Raw genomic sequence first — 21,731 nt, forward strand, 5'->3', positions numbered from 1 at the left:
TCTTTTCATGTCCCATCTCCCTTCATTCACTTCTGCCCGGATGTGTTCCTTTTTATTTCTTCTATTCTGTTTCCTGTAATACAGACACGAAGGGCCAGAACCTGAGAAGCCATCTTGAACCATGAGGTGAAAGTCACTTGTGAGGATGGTAAACAAGATTGAAAATTGTCTGCAGTCCAAGCACAACAGGGAACCTGTCAGCCTTGAACCATCTGCCTAAAGATATCACTGATGTAAGAGAGAAACACGCTCACATCTTATTTAAAGCATCATTGTTTTGCATTTACTGTTATTTGAAGCAAAATCCAATATTAATCAATACAGCTAGTAAAGCAGGCAAGTGAGTGTAGACAGGCTGAAGGAAAAAGGGATAGATTATGACATTAAAAAATGGTGTGATAAATTAGTAGTCTCAATGGAAATTTGGGATTAGTATTGACATTGTGTTGGCCATGGCCTTCCTGGATCAATTCAGTAAAATGGCCAACTATTGTGGACATTTGTTCTGGTTGTCTGATTATCACCTCTCATGCCTTTGGAGAACTTATTACTATTTCCATGTGCTTGGAGCAGAACTATTACATTATCATCGCCTTAGTAACAGGCAGTTTTGGCTTTTAAGTGTGTCCTTTTTCATTTATTGAGCTGATTGGTCAGTTGGGCCAAGGTAAGCCAGTCAAAGTCCTTCTCTGAAGTTATTCTAAATGGCTCTAGACAATAAAGCCCCTTTTGACTCTGGAATCACAAAGCTAGAGAAAAGTGAAACCAGTGCTGCTTGCTGCCATGTTCCCCACCATGTGAGAAAAGCCTGATTCTGAAATAGAAATTAGGTCAACTAGAAATGAGCAAAAGTGAGAGTGAGTTGGTGGAAGTGGTTGGGAACGGGGTTGGGGGGGGAGTAAATGGGGAGAGAGAAGAGGAAAGAGACATTGAGCTCAAGACTTGATGACATAATTTAAGTCCAAGGATCCATTTGAACCTGAACTAACTGTATCAATTTCCTGTTGCTGCTGCAATAAATTGCTATAACTTTAATGGCTTGAAACAATACAGTTTATGATCTTACTGTTCTAGAGATCAGAAATACCAAATTGATTTCACTGACCAAAATCAAGTTATTGGCAGGGCTTGGTCCTTCTGGAGATTGTAGAGGATAATCTAGATCCCTAGATCCTTGTTTATTCCAGATCCTAGAAGCTACTTGCATTCTTTGGCTCATAGCCCTTTTATCCATTTTTAAAGCCAGTAGCATAGCATTTCAAATATCCTTTCTCTCTCTCCCTCTCCCTTTCTCTTTGTCTCCATCACCTTGACCTCTACTTCCAACATCACATCTCCTTCTATGATTTTAACACACTTACTCTCTCTTTCTGTTATAAAGACCCTGTAATTGTATTGAGATCAATTAACACAGGATAAACTTTCCATCTCTTGGTTCCTATCTTCAACTTAAAAATCCGGTGCTGTGGTACAGTGGGTTACCGTCCTGGCTTGAAGCACCGGCATCCCATATGGGTGCCGGTTCGAGATCCGGCTGCTCCACTTCCTGTCTGGTTCTCTGCTGTGGCCTGGGAGAGCAGTGGAGAATGGCCCAGGTCCTTGGGCCCCTGCATCCACGTGGGAGACCCGGAGGAGGCTCCTGGCTCCTGGCTTTGGATCGGCGCAGCTCCGGCCGTTGCGGCCATTTTGAGAGTGAACCATCGGATGGAAGACCTCTCTCTCTCTGCCTCTCCTCTCTCTGTGCAACTCTGACTTTCAAATAAATCAATAAATCTTTAAAAAAATCCTTTTTGACATGGAAAGTAATATATATGTTAACATATATAATAACATATATATATCATATATATATGAGATTAGGATGTAGAAAAGTTTGGAGGACTGTTAATCTTTCTATCACACTGACTTTACCCTTGAACTTGAAAAAATGTATTCTTCTCTTCTTGCTACTTGCAAACAAAAGTCCTGGCATCACTGATCTTGTACCTTCTCATGTTAAATCTAATAGAATAAATACTTTGAGCTCATTTAGATTCCCATCACCTGTAAACCTCTTTATTCAGGTAAGGTTGGCTTTGTCATAGGAATTGATCTATCAACTCTAGTCTGGTAAAGATCTTCAGTATTCTTTAGCATTGATGCTCCTAGGTAAATTGATCATGATATCACCTTTTGCATATTCTTAATTCCAAGTAGTCCAAGATTTTAGAATAAAATTATTACCAAATGGTGGTATAAGAATTATTAAGACTTTGTTCTTAGTCTCTGGAAATCTCAATCCCTTACTTATTTTCAGGGGGATGACACCTTATACAAAATACTGTGCTCAATGGGCAGCCACCTGATGATTCTGGGAGAAAAAAAGGAAGATCCATTGTGGAGATGAGTCAAAACTTGAAGAACGACTTATATGTGGGTGTAGGGTGTAGCACGGGCAACTGTATCTGGGAAGTCCCACCTTTCTAGGAATAGGACTGGGGAGAGGAGTCCTCTGGAGTTGCAGAGAAAATAATTATATTAGAAAAAAGTCACACACAATATAAATGAATAAGAATGGTTGTGATCCAATAAAATTGCATTTATGGTCATTGAAGTTTGATTTTCATATAATTTCCATATGTCACAAAATATTAGTTTTCTTTCAGTTTCTTTCTCAACCATTTAAAACTGTACAAGCAAAATAATTCTTTGCTTAAGAGTCATACAAGGCAGATGATGGGTTGATCTGACTCATAGGCTCTAGCTTCCTTACTTCTAACCTGGATAGATGTTGGAAATATTGTACAAAGACTACTAAGCAGATTTTATAACCTTATTCCAGGAGGTAAAGGCAAACACTCTTGAAATAAGTGCAAAGAGAACTTTGTCAACTCATAAACTACCAAAAGAACAAAATATAAATTTTAACACAGAAAAACGCTATATCTAAAATAAGCTTAAAGAAACACAAAAAGTACTCAAATACTTTTAGAAGTGCTCTGCTCCCCCAAGCATCTGGATAGAATGAAAAATGTATCTCACAATTAAAATCATGATTATCAGAGATAATAAAAAATAAAACAGTATGCTTTACATAATCACTGATTCATTTGGCCTGGGCCCAGAAGGGAACCATGGAACAAGAATTTTCCAGTCAATTTGCAGATATTGTGAATGTGAGAATAAATTCATATTTGTGTGTGACATTGAGTTTTATAGCTATTGAGTGATAATATATTTATTAGTAGAGTTATTGAGTATTAGTAACAATAGAAGATTTGTGGAATGGTTATTTATGTTGATTTTTAGCTAAGATTGTATAGCTAGTAAGCAGTAAACCAGGCATATTGGTTAATTTTTTCAGGACAAAAAAGATCTCTAATTAAGAAACAGTATTTAATACCTCAATTGTAGAATAAGGAACACATAAACATGATTTTTTCATTATCTTATTAAAGAGTAGCTATTTTGAATCTATTAAATCCAGTTTATATAAGAAAAAATGTGTATCTTGGTAGTACTGTAGCTAAAGAGAAACTTTTCTATGAAGTTATTTTAGGAGGCCAGGATGCTTTCCAGGAAGAGTGTATATAGGGATTGAAAATGAAACTAGCCAGGCTGTGAAAGGTTTCAACAGACAATATGCATTTCAGAGCTAATGTAGAAATTTGATTTTATTGTCAGTATGCTTGATTGATTTACTAGCTTGGCAGGTCTTCCGTACTGATTATTATGGGAATGTAACAATGAAAGCAATGTAAATATTGATTTTTCTATTGTTAGGGGCCAGAGGAGAAACAATTCTACTTTATAATATAATCCTATTGAAGAATATTATATATAGATTTACCATTTTACCATCTGAAAATTGTTTCACCAAGATATCCAAGTGATGCATTGAATTCAATTTAAATGTTTTTGGAGAAACATATACCTGCCTATTTGTATTCTGTAAAGGCTTATCACTACTATAACATAAAGGTACCATGTATATCTAAATATAATTAAGATTTATAAAGGAATCTGAGAACCATCACAATAAGAAAAAGATTCTGAGAAATAAGATTTATAAACTGTATAGAATTTAATGTCTGGAGGAAGTATTATTTTGCTTACCACTTTTTTTTTTACCTGCCAAAAATTTCCTCCATTTCTAGTGAGACATATTTTTGTTTTAAATATTGATAAGTAGCTAATCTCATAGCCTTATATTTTTTGAAGGGCTAGATTACTCTGATCTTTTATATTAATTTTGTTTTTGTTTTTAAGATTTGTGTTATTTTATTTGGAAGATGAGTTACAGAACAGATCTTTCATCTGCTGGTTCACTCTTCAAATGGTCACAACAACCAGCATTGGACCAGGCTGAAGCAAATAGCCTGGAACTCAGTCCTGGTCTCCCACATGGGTATAGGGGCCCAAGTATTTGGGCCATTTTTCAGTGCTTCCCCACGCACATTAGCAGGGAGGTGGATCGGAAGTGGAGCAGCCAGGCTGGCACTGTGGTGCTTTGGGTTAAAGCCACAATCTGCAGCACCTACATCCCATATGGACTCCAGTCAAGTCCTCACTGCTCCATTTCTGATCCAGCTCCCTATTAATGTGCCTGGGAAGGTAGTAAAAGATGACTCAAGCACTTGGGTTCCTGCACCCATATAGGAGATCTGGAGGAGGCACCTGGCTCCTGGCTTCATCATGGCCTAGCCTCAGTTGTTGCCACCATTTGGGGAGTGAACTAGTGATGGAAAATCTCTCTCTGTCTGTAACTCTGCCTTTTGAATAAATAAATAAATCTGTTTTTTTTTTTTTTTTTTTTTTTGACAGGCAGAGTGGATAGTGAGAGAGAGAGACAGACAGAAAGGTCTTCCTTTTGCCATTGGTTCACCCTCCAATGGCCGCCACTGCTGGCGTGCTGTGGCTGGCGCACCACGCTGATCTGAAGGCAGGAGCCAGGTGCTTCTCCTGGTCTCCCATGGGGTGCAGGGCCCAAGTACTTGGGCCATCCTCCACTGCTTTCCCTGGCCACAGCAGAGAGCTGGCCTGGAAGAGGGGCAACCGGGACAGAATCCGGCGCCCCGACTGGGACTAGAACCCGGTGTGCCGGTGCCGCTAGGTGGAGTATTAGCCTATTGAGCCGCGGCGCCGGCCAATAAATCTGTTCTTTTCAAATGTTTTTTAAAAAATAGAAAATAAAGCAACCAAGACCCAAACTGATGCTCATATAGGATGCCAGCACTGCAGGAAGCAGCTTAACCCACTCTGCAACAACACCAGTCTCAGTCTTGATTACTATAACCAGGAGCATTCTTTTCTTTTCAGGAATACTTATCTGAATACATTACTTGTGTTTAATTACCACATCAGTTTCTTAAAATCTGTATGTATATGGATATGTTTTTCATGTGTTATTAAGAGATAACGATGTTTTCCCAAACACACAGGAGGAGAAGTGTTATAACTTTTTCATTCCACAAATAAAACAGTTTTATTCTATTCATCTGATTTATTGATCCCAGAATTCAAGAATGTACTAAACATGCAACAATGCAGCTAAGTTTCGGGAACAAATGAACCGGTGTCCTGACAGCAATTATGATGACATTTTATCTAGATACCGACTTCCAAATAACTACTTTATGAATCTTATTCCTCATCAGTTTTCCCATTTTGGTGTAGGTTTTCGTGGCTGAAAATTTTGTGGAAGAGATATCAGCTGTAGATGTGGTGGAAACATTCCTGGAGAACCAACCATGTATGAAAATGGAAATCCCTAAGTCACATGGAAGGGGAACAGGTTTTCTTTTTTTTTTTTTTTTAATGTTTTTTTTTTTTAACTTTTATTTAATGAATATAAATTTCTAAAGTATGATTTATGGATTACAATGGCTTCCCCCACATACCGTCCCTCCCACCCACTACCCTCCCCTTTCCCACTCCCTCTCCCCTTCCATTCACATCAGGATTCATTTTCGATTATCTTAATATACAGAAGATCAGCTTAGTATACATTAAGTAAGGATTTCAACAGTTTGCTCCCACACAGAAACATAAAGTGAAAAATAATAGATGATTTTTTAAAATGATGATGAAATCAGATCAGACCTATTGTCATGTTTAATCCCAGTGAGAGTCAAGTTGGGAGTTGATAATTTCTTTCTTTTTTTTTTTTTTTTTTACAGAGGATCAGTTTAGTATACATTAAGTAAAGATTTCAACAGTTTGCACCCCCATAGAAACACAAAGTGAAATATATTGTTTGAGTACTCGTTATAGCATTAAATCTCAATACACAGCACATTAAGGACAGAGATCCTACATGAGGAGTAAGTGCACAGTGACTCCTGTTGTTGACTTTACCAATTGACACTCCTGTCTATGGCATCAGTAGTCTCCCTATGCTCCAGTCATGAGTTTCCAAGGCTATGGAAGCCCTCTGAGTTCTCCGATTCTTATCTTGTTTAGACAAGGTCATAGTCAAAGTGGAGGTTCTCTCCTCCCTTCAGAGAAAGGTACCTCCTTCTTTGAAGACCTGTTCTTTCCACTGGGATCTCACTCGCAGAGATCTTTTGCCAGAGTGTCTTGGCTTTCCATGCCTGAAATACTCTCATGGGCTTTTCAGCCAGATCCGAATGCCTTTAGGGCTGATTCTGAGGCCAGAGTGCTATTTAGGACATCTGCCATTCTATGAGTCTGCTGAGTATCTCACTTCCCATGTTGGATCACTCTCCCCTTTATTTATTCTATCGGTTAGTGTTAGCAGGTACTAGACTTGTTTATGTGCTCCCTTTGACTCTTAGTCCTTTCATTATGATCAATTGTGAACTGAAATTGATCACTTGGAATAGTGAGATGGCATTGGTACATGCCACCCTGATGGGATTGAATTGGAATCCCCTGGTATGTTTCTAACTCTACCATTTGGGGCAAGTCAGCTTGAGCATGTCCCAAATTATGCATCTCTTCCCTCTCTTATTCCCACTCTTATGTTTAACAGGGATCACATTTCAGTTAATTTTTAACACTTAAGAATAACTGTGTATTAATTACAGAATTAAACCAGTCATAATAAGTAGAACAGACAAAAAAACTACTAAGAGGGATAATGTATTAAGTTGTTCATTAACAGTCAGGGCTATGCTGATCAAGTCACCGTTTCTCATAGTGTCCATTTCACTTCAGGAGGTTTCCTTTTTGGTGTTCAGTCAGTTGTCACAGATCAGGGAGAACATATGGTATTTGTCCCTTTGGGACTGGCTTATTTCACTCAGCATGATGTGTTCCAGATTCCTCCATTTTGTTGCAAATGACTGGATTTCGTTGTTTCTTACTGCGGTATAGTATTCTAAAGAGTACATATCCCATCATTTCTTTATCCAGTCTACCGTTGATGGGCATTTAGGTTGGTTCCAGGTCTTAGCTATTGTGAATTGAGCTGCAATGAACATTAGGCTGCAGACCGCTTTTTTGTTTGCCAATTTAAATTCCTTTGGGTAAAATCCAAGGAGTGGGATGGCTGGGTCGAACGGTAGGGTTATCTTCAGGTTTCTGAGGGATCTCCAGACTGACTTCCATAGTGGCTTGACCAGTTTGCATTCCCACCAACAGTGGGTTAGTGTCCCTTTTTCCCTACATCCTCGCCAGCATCTGTTGTTGGTAGATTTCTGAATGTGAGCCATTCTAACCGGGGTGAGGTGAAACCTCATTGTGGTTTTGATTTGCATTTCCCTGATTGCTAATGACCTTGAACATTTTTTCATGTGCCTGTTGGCCATTTGGATTTCCTCTTTTGAAAAATGTCTATTGAGGTCCTTGGCCCATCTCTTAAGTGGGTTGTTGGTTTTGTTTTTGTGGAGTTTCTTGATCTCTTTGTAGATTCTGGTTATTAACCCTTTATCTGTTGCATAGTTTGCAAATATTTTTTCCCATTCTGTTGGTTGTCTCTTCACTCTCCTGACTGTTTCTTTTGCAGTACAGAAACTTCTCAATTTGATGCAATCCCAATAGTTGATTTTGGCTTTGACTGCCTGTGCCTCCCGGGTCTTTTCCAGAAACTCTTTGCCTGTGCCAATATCTTGAAGGGTTTCTCCAATGTTCTCTAGTAACTTGATGGTGTCAGGTCGTAGATTTAGGTCTTTAATCCATGTTGAGTGGATTTTTGTGTAAGGTGTAAGGTAGGGGTCTTGCTTCATGATTCTGCACGTGGAAATCCAATTTTCCCAGCACCATTTATTGAATAGACTGTCCTTGCTCCAGGAATTAGTTTTAGATCCTTGATCAAATATGAGTTGGCTGTAGATGTTTGGGTTGATTTCTGGTGTTTCAATTCTGTTCCATTGGTCTATCCATCTGTTTCTGTACCAGTACCATGCTGTTTTGATTACAACTGCCCTGTAGTATGTCCTGAAATCTGGTATTGTGATGCCTCCGGCTTTGTTTTTGTTGTACAAGATTGCTTTAGCTATTCGAGGTCTCTTGTGCCTCCATATAAATTTCAGCACCAATTTTTCCAGATCTGAGAAGAAGGTCTTCAATATCTTGATTGGTATTGCATTGAATTTATAAATTGCTTTTGGGAGAATGGACATTTTGATGATATTGATTCTTCCAATCCATGAGCATGGAAGATTTTTCCATTTCTTGGTATCCTCTTCTATTTCTTTCTTTAAGGTTTTGTAATTTTCATCGTAGAGATCTTTAACGTCCTTGGTTAAGTTTATTCCAAGGTATTTGATTGTTTTTGTAGCTATTGTGAATGGGATTGATCTTAGAAGTTCTTCCTCAGCCATGGCATTGTCTGTGTATACAAAGGCTGTTGATTTTTGTGCATTGATTTTATACCCTGCTACTTTGCCAAACTCTTCTATGAGTTCCAATAGTCTCTTAGTAGAGTTCTTTGGGTCCCCTAAATAAAGAATCATGTCATCTGCAAAGAGGGATAGTTTGAGTTCTTCCTTCCCAATTTGTATCCCTTTAATTTCTTTTTCTTGCCTAATAGCTCTGGCTAGAACCTCCAGAACTATATTGAATAGCAGTGGTGAGAGTGGACATCCCTGTCTGGTCCCAGATCTCAGTGGAAATGCTTCCAGCTTTTCCCCATTCAATAGGATGTTGGCTGTGGGTTTTTCATAGATTGCTTTGATTGTATTGAGGAATGTTCCTTCCAAACCCAGTTTGCTTAGAGTTTTCATCATGAACGGGTGTTGTATTTTATCAAATGCTTTCTCGGCATCTATTGAGATAATCATATGGTTTTTCTTCTGCAGTCTGTTAATGTGGTGTATCACATTGATTGTCTTGCGCACATTAAACCATCCCTGCATACCAGGGATAAATCCCACTTGGTCTGGGTGGATGATCTTTCTGATGTGTTGTTGCATTCTATTGGCGAGAATTTTATTGAGGATTTTTGCATCTATGTTCATCAGGGATATTGGTCTGTAATTCTCTTTCAGTGCTGCATCTTTTTCCGGCTTAGGAATTAAGGTGATGCTGGCTTCATAGAAAGAATTTGGGAAGATTCCCTCTTCTTCAATTGTTCTGAATAGTTTGAGAAGAATTGGAGTTAGTTCTTCTTTAAATGTCTGGTAGAATTCAGCAGTGAATCCATCTGGTCCTGGGCTTTTCTTTGTTGGGAGGGCCTTTATTACTGTTTCAATTTCTGTCTCAGTTATGGGTCTGTTTAGGTTTTCGATGTCTTCCTGGTTCAATTTCGGTAGGTTGCATGTGTCCAGGAATGTATCCATTTCTGATAGGTTTCCCTGTTTGCTGGCATACAAGTCCTTGTAGTAATTTCTGATGATTCTTTTTATTTCTGTGGTGTCTGTTGTTACGTTTCCTTTTTCATCTCTGATTTTATTGATTTGGGTCTTTTCTCTTCTTTTTTTAGTTAGTTGGGCCAATGGGGTGTCAATTTTGTTTATTTTTTCAAAAAACCAGCTCCTCGTTTGGCTGATTTTTTGTAATGTTTTTCTTGATTCAATCCTGTTAATTTCTTCTCTGGTTTTAATTATTTCTCTTCTCCTACTAGATTTGGGTCTGGTTTGCTGTAGGTTTTCTAGATCCTTGAGGTGAATTGAAAGCTCATCTATTTGGTGCCTTTCCAATTTCTTGATGTAGGCACCTATTGATATAAACTTCCCTCTTAACACTGCTTTTGCTGCATCCCATAAGTTTTGGTATGTTGTGCTGTTCTCCTCATTTACTTCCAGAAAGTTTTTGATTTCTCTTTTGATTTCTTCTATGACCCATTGTTCATTCAGGAGCATGTTGTTCAATCTCCATGTGTTTGCGTATGCTCTAGGGATTCCTGAGTTGCTAATTTCCAACTTCATTCCTTTATGGTCTGAGAAGCTGCATGGTATGATTCTAATTCTTTTGAATTTGCTGAGACTTGCTTTATGGCCTAGTATGTGGTCAATCCTAGAGAAGCTTCCATGTACTGCTGAGAAGAATGTAAAATCTTTAGCTGTAGGATTGAAAGTTCTGTATATATCTGTTAGATCCATTTGGGCTATAGTGTCGTTTAAATCTACTGTATCCTTGTTGATCTTCTGTCCTATTGATCTTTCTATTTCTGAGAGTGGAGTATTGAAGTCCCCCAGTACTATTGTATTGGGGTCTAAGTCTCCCTTTAAGTCCGTTAACAAATCTTTTAGATAAACCGGTGCCCTGTAGTTAGGTGCATACACATTGATAATTGTTATATCTTCCTGTTGAATTGATCCCTTAATCATTATGTAGTGTCCCTCTTTGTCTCTCTTAACGGTTTTTGTGGTAAAGTTTATGGTGTCTGATATTAAGATGGCTACGCCCGCTCTTTTTTCATTTCTGTTGGCATGGTATATCTTTTTCCAGCCTTTCACTTTCAGTCTGTATGAATCTTTGTTGGAAAGATGTGTTTCTTGTAAGCAGCAAATAGATGGGTTTTGTTCCTTAACCCAATCAGCCAATCGGTGTCTTTTAACTGGACAGTTCAGGCCATTCACGTTCAATGTGACTAATGATAAGTGGTAACTTTGCCCTGCTGTTTGCCAAAGATAAGTTCTAATATATGCTTTGAATTCCCTGTGACCTTTTGCTGTGAGCTTTCCTTCCTTGGTTTCCTTCCTTTACCTTCTTTCACATTGATGACCGTGTTTCTTTGTTTCTGTGTGTAACACATCTTTAAGCATCTTTTGCAGGGCTGGACGAGTGGCAACAAATTCTTTCAATTTCTGTTTGTTATGAAAAGTCTTTATTTCACCTTCATTCACAAATGATAGCTTTGCAGGATATAATATTCTGGGCTGGCAGTTGTTCTCTCTTAGTACCTGGGCTATATCTCGCCATTCCCTCCTAGCTTGTAGAGTTTCTGATGAGAAGTCAGCTGTGAGTCTGATTGGAGATCCTCTGAGAGTAATCTGACGTTTCTCTATTGCACATTTTAGGATCTTTTCTTTATGTTTCACTGTGGAGAGTTTAATTACAACGTGTCGTGGTGAGGATCTCTTTTGGTCGTGTTTATTAGGGGTTCTGTGAGCTTCCTGTACTAGGATTTCTCTGTCCTTCTCCAAACCTGGGAAATTTTCTGCTAATATCTCACTAAAAAGGCCTTCTAATCCTTTCTCCCTCTCCATGCCTTCAGGAACTCCTAGAACCCGAATGTTGGGTTTTTTAATAGTATCCTGAAGATTCCCAACAATATGTTTTAGATTTCTAATTTCCTCTTCTTTTCTTTGGTTTGACTGTATCCTTTCCTGTTCTCTGTCTTCTAAGTCAAATATTCTCTCTTGTGCTTCACCCATTCTGTTTGTAAGGCTCTCTATTGTGTTTTTCATTTGATCTATTGAATTCTTCACTTCAGTCACTATCCCAGTTTACTGTTGTACTAGTTGTTTCGTTTCATTTTGATTCCTCCTTAATATTTCATTTTCACGAGAGAGATTTTCTATCTTGTCCATTAAGGGTTTCTGTAGTTCAAGAATTTGTTTTTGAGAACTTCTTAATGTTCTTATCAATTTTTTGAGATCTGCTTCTTGCATTTCTTCTATGTCATCATCCTCATAATCTTGAATTGGGGTGTCTTTTTCATTTGAGGGCTTCATGGTGACTTCCTTGTTTTTATTACCTTGATTTTTGCGTTTGTTATTTGGCATATTGGAGATATTTGGTTTCTTCACTGTGGTGCTTTTTCTTGTTATACTATGACTCTAGATTAAGTGGACTATCTGTTTTTGATGGAGCCTTAGGGCTTGAGATGGGTGTGGCCTGAGAGCTCTGTTTGGTGTGCCAAAGGTGACACTCCCAGGTTAGGTGTGGTAAACCTCTCTCTCTCTCTCTCTCTTTTTTTTTTGATTCAAAAGGGAAGTTATTCTGCACAGCTGAACGAAGTTGGAGGTAGTTAGCAGGCAAATGATATACCTGCAGGAGCCAGAGATCGGAAGCTCTTTCCCAAGGACCACACAGGGAATCTGTTTGGCCCTCAGAGTGGGCTCAAAGTCTCCTTCAGTCTCCCACTGGGTTGCCAAAGTTACGGAATTGTAGCGTCTCTGGAGAGTGCTCACGTGAATTCCGTGAGTTCTCTCCCCCACCGTCTCTTTTTTCACAGTCTCAGTTCAGTAGCACCACAAATTTACTAGGTCCTAATCTCCTGTTAATTCGCCCCGCCCAGAGTCAGGTTTTTCTGCTAGGCTCAGGGCCGGTGCAGACCTGAGGTCGCTCTGCTTATGACGTATGTCCAAGATGGCGCCTGCTCTTTGTCTTGCTCGCCCTTGAGAGATGAGCAGAGAGAGAGAAACCCGTGTCCGTACCAGTCACCTTTTTTTTTTTTCTCTCTCTCTCTTCCAGGTAGCCTGTTGAAGTTCCCCCCCCCCGGGGGTCATTCCCTCTAGTCTCCTCTCTCCGCTTGCCTGCCGGTGTCTCGGGCTATTGAGGTTTGGCTCACCTCGTGTTCCAGCGCTGGTGTGTTGAGTCTGCCGCTGGTGTCCCGAACTGTGGGCTCCCACGCTCTCCACGCAGGTCTGCTCCCCTTCCAGCGCCGATGTGTGGACTCGGAGCCCTGGACGTCCCAAGTCTCCCCGCTGTTGTCTGTGTGGTACGCACTCCCCTTCGAGCACTGGCGCGCAGAGCCTGCAGCTTGCGCAGCTCGGTCCCGCGGCTCGGCTTCCTCGCAGTGGGCGACCATGTTCTCCCAGTAGGTCCTCCGATTCACGGCCACTGGATCCAGAAGAGTTTCCTCTGCAATATTTTCCTGGTTCTTTTTTCTGAGGCTACCGTAACTCCCCTTTTATTAAACTAAATTTTCCCGGACTATCGGTGCGCGCCCTCACTATTCCGCCATCTTGGCTCCGCCCTCGGAACAGGTTTTCATGGAACAGAGCAGGTAAGAGTTCCCAGTGATAACCTGTACAGAATATCTATAATCTCCTTTTACTTCATCCTGACTTTCCATAGCAGGTTGCAATTTACTTTCTTTGTATGCAAGATGCCACAAATGAATTGGAAAATAGGCAAAGAAGAATATAAACAATAAAAGATGGTCAAATCTGTAATGATAATAATTTATGTTATAAAACCTAAAGGTTGCCGGCGCCACGGCTCAATAGGCTAATCCTCCACCTTGCAGCGCCGGCACACCGGGTTCTAGTCCCGGTTGGGGTACCAGATTCTGTCCCGGTTGCCCTTCTTCCAGGCCAGCTCTCTGCTGTGGCCCAGGAGTACAGTGGAGGATGGCCCAAGTACTTGGGCCCTGCACCCGCATGGGAGACCAGGAGAAGCACCTGGCTCCTGCCTTTGGATCAGCGTGGTGCGCAAGCCGCAGCGCACTGGCCACGGCGGCCATTGGAGAGTGAACCAACGCAAAGGAAGACCTTTCTCTCTGTCTGTCTCTCTCACTGTCCACTCTGCCTGTCAAAACAAACAAACAAACAAAACCTAAAGCTTGGGAATACAGAACAAGCCAATCATTCAGTTGTTTCTTTTCTTTCTTTTTTTTTTAAGATTTATTTATTTATTTGGGAGGTAGAATTATATAGAGAGGGACAGAGAGATCTGCTGCCTCATTCCCCAAATGGCCACAACTACCAGAGCTGGGCCGATCCAAAGCCAGGATCCAGGAGTTTCTTCCAGGTTTCCCACTTGGTGCAGGGGCCCAAGCACTTGGGCTTTTCCAGGCCATTAAGCAGAGAACTGGATTGGAAGTGGAGCAGCCAAGACCTTAACCAGTGCCCACATGGGTTGCTGGTGCCATAGGCAGAGGCTTAACCTACTACACCACAGCACTGGCCCCACTCATTCAGTTTTGATAAATACAAGGGCACTTTAGAGAGGTTGTGAAAAATTGAAATTAAAATATGACTTCTGAACTCTTAGTGTGGGGTTAACCTTGCGATTATTAAGTAAACTGAAAATGATCTTTGTAAAAATTAAGAGTGGGAATAGGAGAGGGATGAGGCAGAACGGTTGGAACATGGGCAGGAGGGAGGGTAAGGTGAGAAGTATCACTATGTTCCTAAATCTGTGTATATGAAATAAATGAAATTTTGTAGAACTTAAAAAAATTTTTAAGTATAAAAAAGATAACTTCGTATGGTGCAAATAATTTTTGAAATTCATGGATTTTTTAAAAGATTTATTTATTTATTTATTTGGAAGGCAGAGTTACAGAGAGGCAGGGGCAGAGAGGGAGAGAAAGAGAGAGAGAGAGAGAGAGAGCTTCCATCCACTGGTTCACTCTCCAAATGGTCACAATGGCTAGAGCTGGGCTGATCTGAAGCCAGGAGCCAGGAGCTTCTTCCTGGTCTCCCATGCCGATGCAGGGGCTCAAGAGCTTGGGCCATGTTCTACTGCTTTTCAGGCCATAGCAGAGAGCTCGATTGAAAGTTGAGCAGCCAGGACTCAAACCCGTGCCCACACAGGGTGCCAGCACTGCAGGCGGCAGCTTGACCCACTATACCACAGTGCCAGGCCCACCTTTCTTTCATAATATGTATTTTTAACTAATTTTTTGAAGATCCTTCATGTGTATGGATCACAAAATTTTTAGCTGGTGCATCTTACCAGTAGCAGTTATGATTAGGGTGTGCTAATGTCAACTTTCCACTTTCTGTTTTTAATTGGGATTCTTTTGTAGGGAAGAGTTGTGCTTTTTGCTTGTATTTTTGTTTATGCAGTTACTTAAGTTTAAAGAGAAACAGGATATTTTTACAACTTCCAAGTATCTCTCCCCAAATATTATTTACTGAGAGAAAATAGTAACATTGCATTGGAGAACCCTGGTAGACACACTTTTAGTAATCTATGTTAATTTAAACAGTAATAAGACATGAACATCATGTACCCCCAGATATATTATGTGCCATATCACTTCCATAATAGTCTCCCCAAAATGCTTAACTTCAATCTAATCATAAGAAATGATGACAAAACCAAGTGGAAGGACATCTTACAAAATCATTAACCAGACCTCTTCAAAAATCTGTAGCTCATGAAAGACAAAGACTAAAGAAGCAGATAGGACAAGTAAATGCAGTTTAGGGTTCTATGTTGTATCCTTCAACAGAAAAAAAAAAATTAATGAACCACCTGGTGAAATTTGAGTCTTGTTATTTAATTGTATTGTGTTGGTATTAATTTATTAGTTTTTCATAATTGCTTTTTGATTATGTAAGATGGAAACATCTGTGGAACCTGGGGGATTTTTATGCTGCTTTTATAGCTCTTCAGTAAATATAAAATTATCTCATAATGAAAAATATATAAGGATCATTTTGGTGCTATGGTTGATATTGATTTGGGTTTTGCTTGAAAAGTCCATGCTTAAACACTTGGTCCCTAGGCTATGCTACTGGGAGTAGGTGGAACATTTAGGGTGTGCAGCCCCATGGGAGGTCCTTAGGTCATTGTGAGTATGCACTCAGGGCCGGTGCCTGCGGCTCAATAGGCTAATCCTCCGCCTGCGGCGCTGGTCGGGGCGCCGGATTCTGTCCTGATTGTTCTTCTTCTAGTCCAGCTCTCTGCTGTGGCCCGGGAGTGCAGTGGAGGATGGCCCAAATCCTTGGGCCCTGCAGCTGCATGGGAGACCAGGAGGAAGCACCTGGTTCCTGGCTTCGGATCAGCACTGTGCACTGGCTGTGGTGTTGTTACCTCAGATTCATGAATTGGGAAAACCAAAACTAAGAATCAGAACATCTAATATCTACCAAGTCTTACATAGGCTTCATCTTTCTTTTGTGTAATTAAAGAAATAATCCATATCAAAGTTGCATTCAATTCTTAGCATTTTCCAATATACAAAACCTGATTGCAGCTGTCACAGGATATTAGGTTTTACACTAAACTTTTTACTATGTCCATCAGTGCTTCAGAGATCTTGCATCTGCGTTGATCCAAGACTCTGCTCAAAGAACCATGTTCAATTCCCCACCAGCAGTTTTTGCACAAGGGAAGCACCTCCAAATAATATGCCTTTGGAATGGGAGCTCAGTCCTGAGCTGAGGGCACAGGGAAAACTTCTTTCTTATTTCACATCTTACTCCAAGAATCTTTGCCTTTCCCTGTGAAGTTAACAACTACATTTTCTTCCAACTTTTATATGCCTAAGAAATGTGGGCTGATTGAATTCATTAATCAAAGAATGACTTTTTGCTTAAATCAGACACTAAGGGGAAATAATAAAGCAAAGTTCCAAAAGATATAAAATTCACTGTCTTGCAGAGACTAAAATGCAAACAATTCACCTCCTGTGATTGAGGACAGTCCAGGAGGCTCAGAGAGCACAGAAGATGGACATGTAGCTTAATTGTAAGATGCCTGGATCCCGCCCTGGAGTACCTGGGTTCAATTCCTGCTTCAGTTCCTGTTTCCAACTTCCTGCTAAGGTGCACTCTTGGAAGCAGCAACGATGGCTCAAGTAATTGGATTCCTACCACACACATGGGGGATGTGGACTGTGGTCCTCATTCCTGACTCCTAGCTACAGTCCCAGTTCTCTCTCTCTCTGTCCCCCTCTTTCCCTCTCTCCCTCTCTCTGACTTTCTGCTTCTCAAAAAATAAAAAAAAAAGCCATAGCAGTATCCATAGAAATGATTCTAAAGACCAAAATTTCCATATGGCAAACTTAATTGACACTTGATTTTGTTTTTGTGGGTGGCTGGGGGATATCTTACAGTCTATGGAATGTAGTTTGGAAGTGTTTGGATTAGGAAGCTGTTAAGTAGGAAGAAATAATGATCCACAGAGACTAGTTGAATGTGAGAAGGAAGAATTCAGGATGGCTTGGTGAGCAGTAAAATATGGAGCCATTTAAAGAGAAAGAAAAAAGAGGAAGGATGAGGTTTTGGGGTCTTTTAGTTATCTATTAGTAAGTAAAAATTTTTCACAAGTTTAGAAGCTTTAGTATCTCATAGTTTCTGTGGGTCAGATAGCTAAGCATGCTTGTTGTGTCCTACATTTAGGGTCCCACAAGTCTGCAAACCATTGTTGGCAGAATTCATATCCTGTGGTTGTAGGACTGAAAGCTACAGCTTCTTGTGGATGGTCATCTGGAGCCGACCTTCACCTCCTTGAGATCACAAAGAGAGTTTGGCTACCACTCCTTGCCATATAGGCTCTCCCATCATGGCTACTTACATTGTTAAGTAAAAAGACTCTAATGTGACTCTTTTGGCAAGACAGAATCTTATATAACATAGTCTAAGCACAGGAGTGATCTCCCATCACCTGTGTTGTATTCCGCACATTAGAAGTGAGTGACCACAAGGCTTGTCCATATTCAAGGGGAGAGAGGTTCACAAAGGTGTGAACATGAGGCAGGATCGAGGGATCCCCTTTGTCTGTCACAGGGAGAAAAGATGAGTTCAACTTGGAAATGCTGAATTTCATGTTAACATTCAAGAAAAAATATCCAATGGGATATCTGAGCCTGGAACAAGAAGAGAGGTTTAGGGACAAAGCTGTAAATCCAGAATCCACTTGTAGATCTATACACAGTGGCTCAGATAGTGGAAGTAAACGAAATTACACAGGAGGAGTGTGTATGCTGAAAGAAGGCAGCCCACTTTGGAGATGGCAGTGAATTAACATCTTCTTTCACAGTAAAACAAAACCCACTTCTGTTTTCACCCTACCTATGCCATTGTTTATTTTGTTTGCTTTTCTCTGAACTTTTACTTATTTCAGTATATTACATTAAATAGGTTACAATGACATACTTGGTTTGGCTCTTTAGATTTAGTCAGAATTAATAAAAAAATGTAAAGTGTTTAACTTACAGAATTATATAAACTAGACAGTAATGTTAGTTGTTTCAGTGTTGTAGTAAACAATCAAAAGAAGTTTAAAAAGAAAGGGTATAAAGTGAGGGCTAAGAGAAGGTGGAATTTCTCTTTGGAGTAATAAAATTCCCTAAATTGTGGTGATTCATGCATAAGCCTGTGAACACACTAAATACCATCAAATTGCACACTTTTAGTGAGTGAATTGTATTGAATTCTATCTTAATAAAACTTTCAAAAAGAAGAGTGGGGCAATGTACTTATTTACTAACAGCATTTGTTCCAACTGCCACATCTCTGTTTTCCATTTAAGGCAAGATAATGGATAGAACACCAGCAATTCTAAGGTTGCTCAATTGACAAGAAGCCAGAATCTACTATTCTCTTGATGCTTCTCTAAGTTGTCATTGAGGAAAGACAAATCTACCATGCTCTTCAAAGATCTCTCTCTCTCTCTCTCTCTCTGTATCTCTCTCCATCTCTTTCTTTTTTGTATTACCTAGTGCATACTGTTTAATAACTGTAGTGTTCAAATAAAAAATTTTTAATTTAGTAATTAAAATTTTAATTTGTGATTGATAGGAGAAAGCAGTTAATGTATAATTTTACAGTTAACTATGTATTTTTGATAATTTTAAAAGGAATTTATTGATACATTAGATTCTCAAGATCACAGCAAATGCATGGTAATTATTGCATCACAACTCTCACATTAATGTGAATTTAATACAAAGAGAACAGATTCAGTGTAGTTCAAAGACACAATTCTTTTTTTTATTAAAAATTTCCTTTATTTTTCTGTTGAATCAAGCACTAGCTACCAGTTAGTTAAATTTTTTTGTGTGCCCTCTAAAATTTAGCACAGTTAGCATTGCCTTATCAATAATCAAATAGGTCCCAGTGGTTATATCCATATTTAGATTGTCCACGTGGTCAGGAACTCTTTTATTGGTTTGCTTTAGTTTTTAGTTCTTGGTTATATCGCCAAATGCGAAAGAGTTGAGAAGCTCCTGCTGCCCCCACAAAGAAATTAACAGCAAATAGACTCCAATTTTTTGGAATAATTACGAGGGAGTATCTTGACCAAATAAACCCTGTAGCCATCAAAACAGCAGACTGAGCTGTGCTGAGTTTTTCTGCAGGTCTTGCCATGTCAGCCAATCCAGCACACACCAATCCCCATTTCATAATTGGAGCCCAGAAGAAAACTGTGCGGGGACCTGCCAGGTGGTTGTACAATGGCCTCAATTTCTCGGGCAGCATCAGCTCCACTTTATCCAGGAGCCGGTGGTAGGCGGCCCGCAGGCCTCGGGCGCTGGCAGCTGACATGATCAAACACACAATTCTAAGAATATAGTGATGCTTCCTTCTTCCTTCCCTCTCTCTTCCTTTTGAAATTTTTACAATAACATATTTTTAATTTACGTTTTAGTCAAAGGCTTAATGCTCTGATAAATAGAGAGTTCAAAAGGTAAAAAAAGATAAGATTATGGTTAAGAAGGATTAAAGATAAGGTCTACAAGCACTAATCAAATGAAAAGTTATCAATTTCACTCATAAACAGTAAATTGAAAATAATCAAAGAACATTAACACTATTGTGTTCTTATTAACACTATAGTAGTATAACATTCTTAAGCATTTGCTTGAAAAATATATAAGACAAAGTTTGATATATTATAGCAATATTGATACACATGGGCATTTCTTTTTTTTTATTATTTAAAAAAATTTTTAGCTCCCACACATGAAAGAGAATATGTGGTATTTGTTTTTCTGTGGATTATTTCACTCAATATGATATCCTCCATTTGCATCTATATGATGCACTTGGTAGAATTTCATTCTTTTTTGTAGCTGAATAATATTCATTCTTTACTCATTCATCTGTATATGCATATACAAACTTTCTTTACTCATTCATTTGATGATGGACACCTTGGCTGAGTCCATATTTTGGCTATTGTGACCAGTATTGCATTGAACATGGTGGTGCAGGTATCTCTTATACAACATGTCCATATCTTTTGGGTATATACCCAGTAGTGGGATTGCTGGGTCTTATGGCAAGTCTATTTCTAGTTTTGAAATAAATCTCCACATCATTGTCCATACTGGCTGCATTAATTTACGTTTCTACCAACAGCATATACGTTTTACCCTTTCTCCACATCCTCCACAGAATTTGCTACTTTCTGTCTTTTGGATAATAGCCTTTCTGTCAGGGATGAGGTGATATATCTTTGTAGCTTTGATTTGCATTTCCCTGATGGCTAGTGATACTGAAAATTTCTCATATTTTTTTGGCCATTTGTATTCTTTTTATAAATATATGTATTGATTTACTTGAAAGTCGGAGTTACACAGAGAGAGAAGGAGAGGCAGAGGGAGAGAGAGAGGAAGGGAGGGAGGGAGAGAGTCTTCCATCTGCTGGTTCTTTTATGATTCCATATTCCATACAAATTTTAGGATTATTTTATTTACTTCTGTAAAGAATGTCAATGGGATTTTGATAAGTGTTGTATTGAATCTGAAGATTGCTTTAGGTAGTATAGACATTTTAATTATATTAATTCTTCTAATCAATGAGAAAGGAATATATTTCCATTTTTTGGTTAATGATCTGAGGGGAAATGTTTTCAGCTTTTCCTCATTTAGGATCATATTGGCTGTTGGTTCCTCCTATACTTAATTTGTGGAGAATTTTATCATGAAGGAACACTGAATCTTTTTTTTTTTTTTTTTTTTGGACAGGCCCAAATGCTTTCTTCACCTCTATTGAGATGACTATTTGAAACCGATTTGCTTATTAATATTTCTGAAATCAATAAGTTGTGTGAGTTCCTGCCATGTATTCAGAGAAGAATTCTGAATCCTGGCTTAAATAGACCAGGCGACCTGGTAAGTTTTTGAGCTTTTTATTCAGTGAGAGACATGCATAGAAGAGTGAGGGCTCTATCTAAGAGAGAAAGAGAAACCTAGATCCATACCAAGCCTAGAATAGGCCAAAAGCTACGTGCAGCAAGCGTTTGGTTAAGAGCAACTACTATTAGCAGCTTATCATGGGCTGCGAGGCGAAGGCAGAGAGCACAGGCGGCCCAAAAGCTACGTGCCCTGAAGACGCAGGTCAACAAAGGTCCATAATGTCGGAAAAGAAAGGGCAGCAAGAAAAAGGGCAGGGCCTACCATGTTCCATGCCTTTTATCCACTTCTAAAGGGGCGTGGTTAATTAGTCTGATTGGCAGGTGGGCATACAGGTGAGGTCAGGCAGGGGCATGAGATCACACAGGGCGTGGGGAAGGCATGGTGTTCTAGCTTACAGACCTACTCAATTTTATCCTGTCTGCCTGCTTACATCATCTATGGATTGTGTTCTTCATTCTGTGGATGTGATTTGTGGTATTTATTAATTTATGAATGTTGAACTATCCTGTATATCTGAAATAAATCCAACTTGATTATGATACACCGCTTTTTGGTGTGATTTTGGATTCAGTGTGCT

At 39.5% G+C, this 21,731-nt stretch overlaps 1 pseudogene; it reads right to left on the reverse strand.

Annotated features, from left to right (window-relative positions):
* Positions 1–19,012: 19,012 nt before the first annotated feature.
* Positions 19,013–19,559, reverse strand: LOC100347734 (mitochondrial pyruvate carrier 2 pseudogene; annotated as a pseudogene).
* Between the last annotated feature and the right edge of the window lie 2,172 nt (positions 19,560–21,731).

The sequence above is a fragment of the Oryctolagus cuniculus genome, chromosome 3 (genome assembly GCF_964237555.1).
Source record: "Oryctolagus cuniculus chromosome 3, mOryCun1.1, whole genome shotgun sequence".
NCBI lineage: Eukaryota > Metazoa > Chordata > Mammalia > Lagomorpha > Leporidae > Oryctolagus > Oryctolagus cuniculus.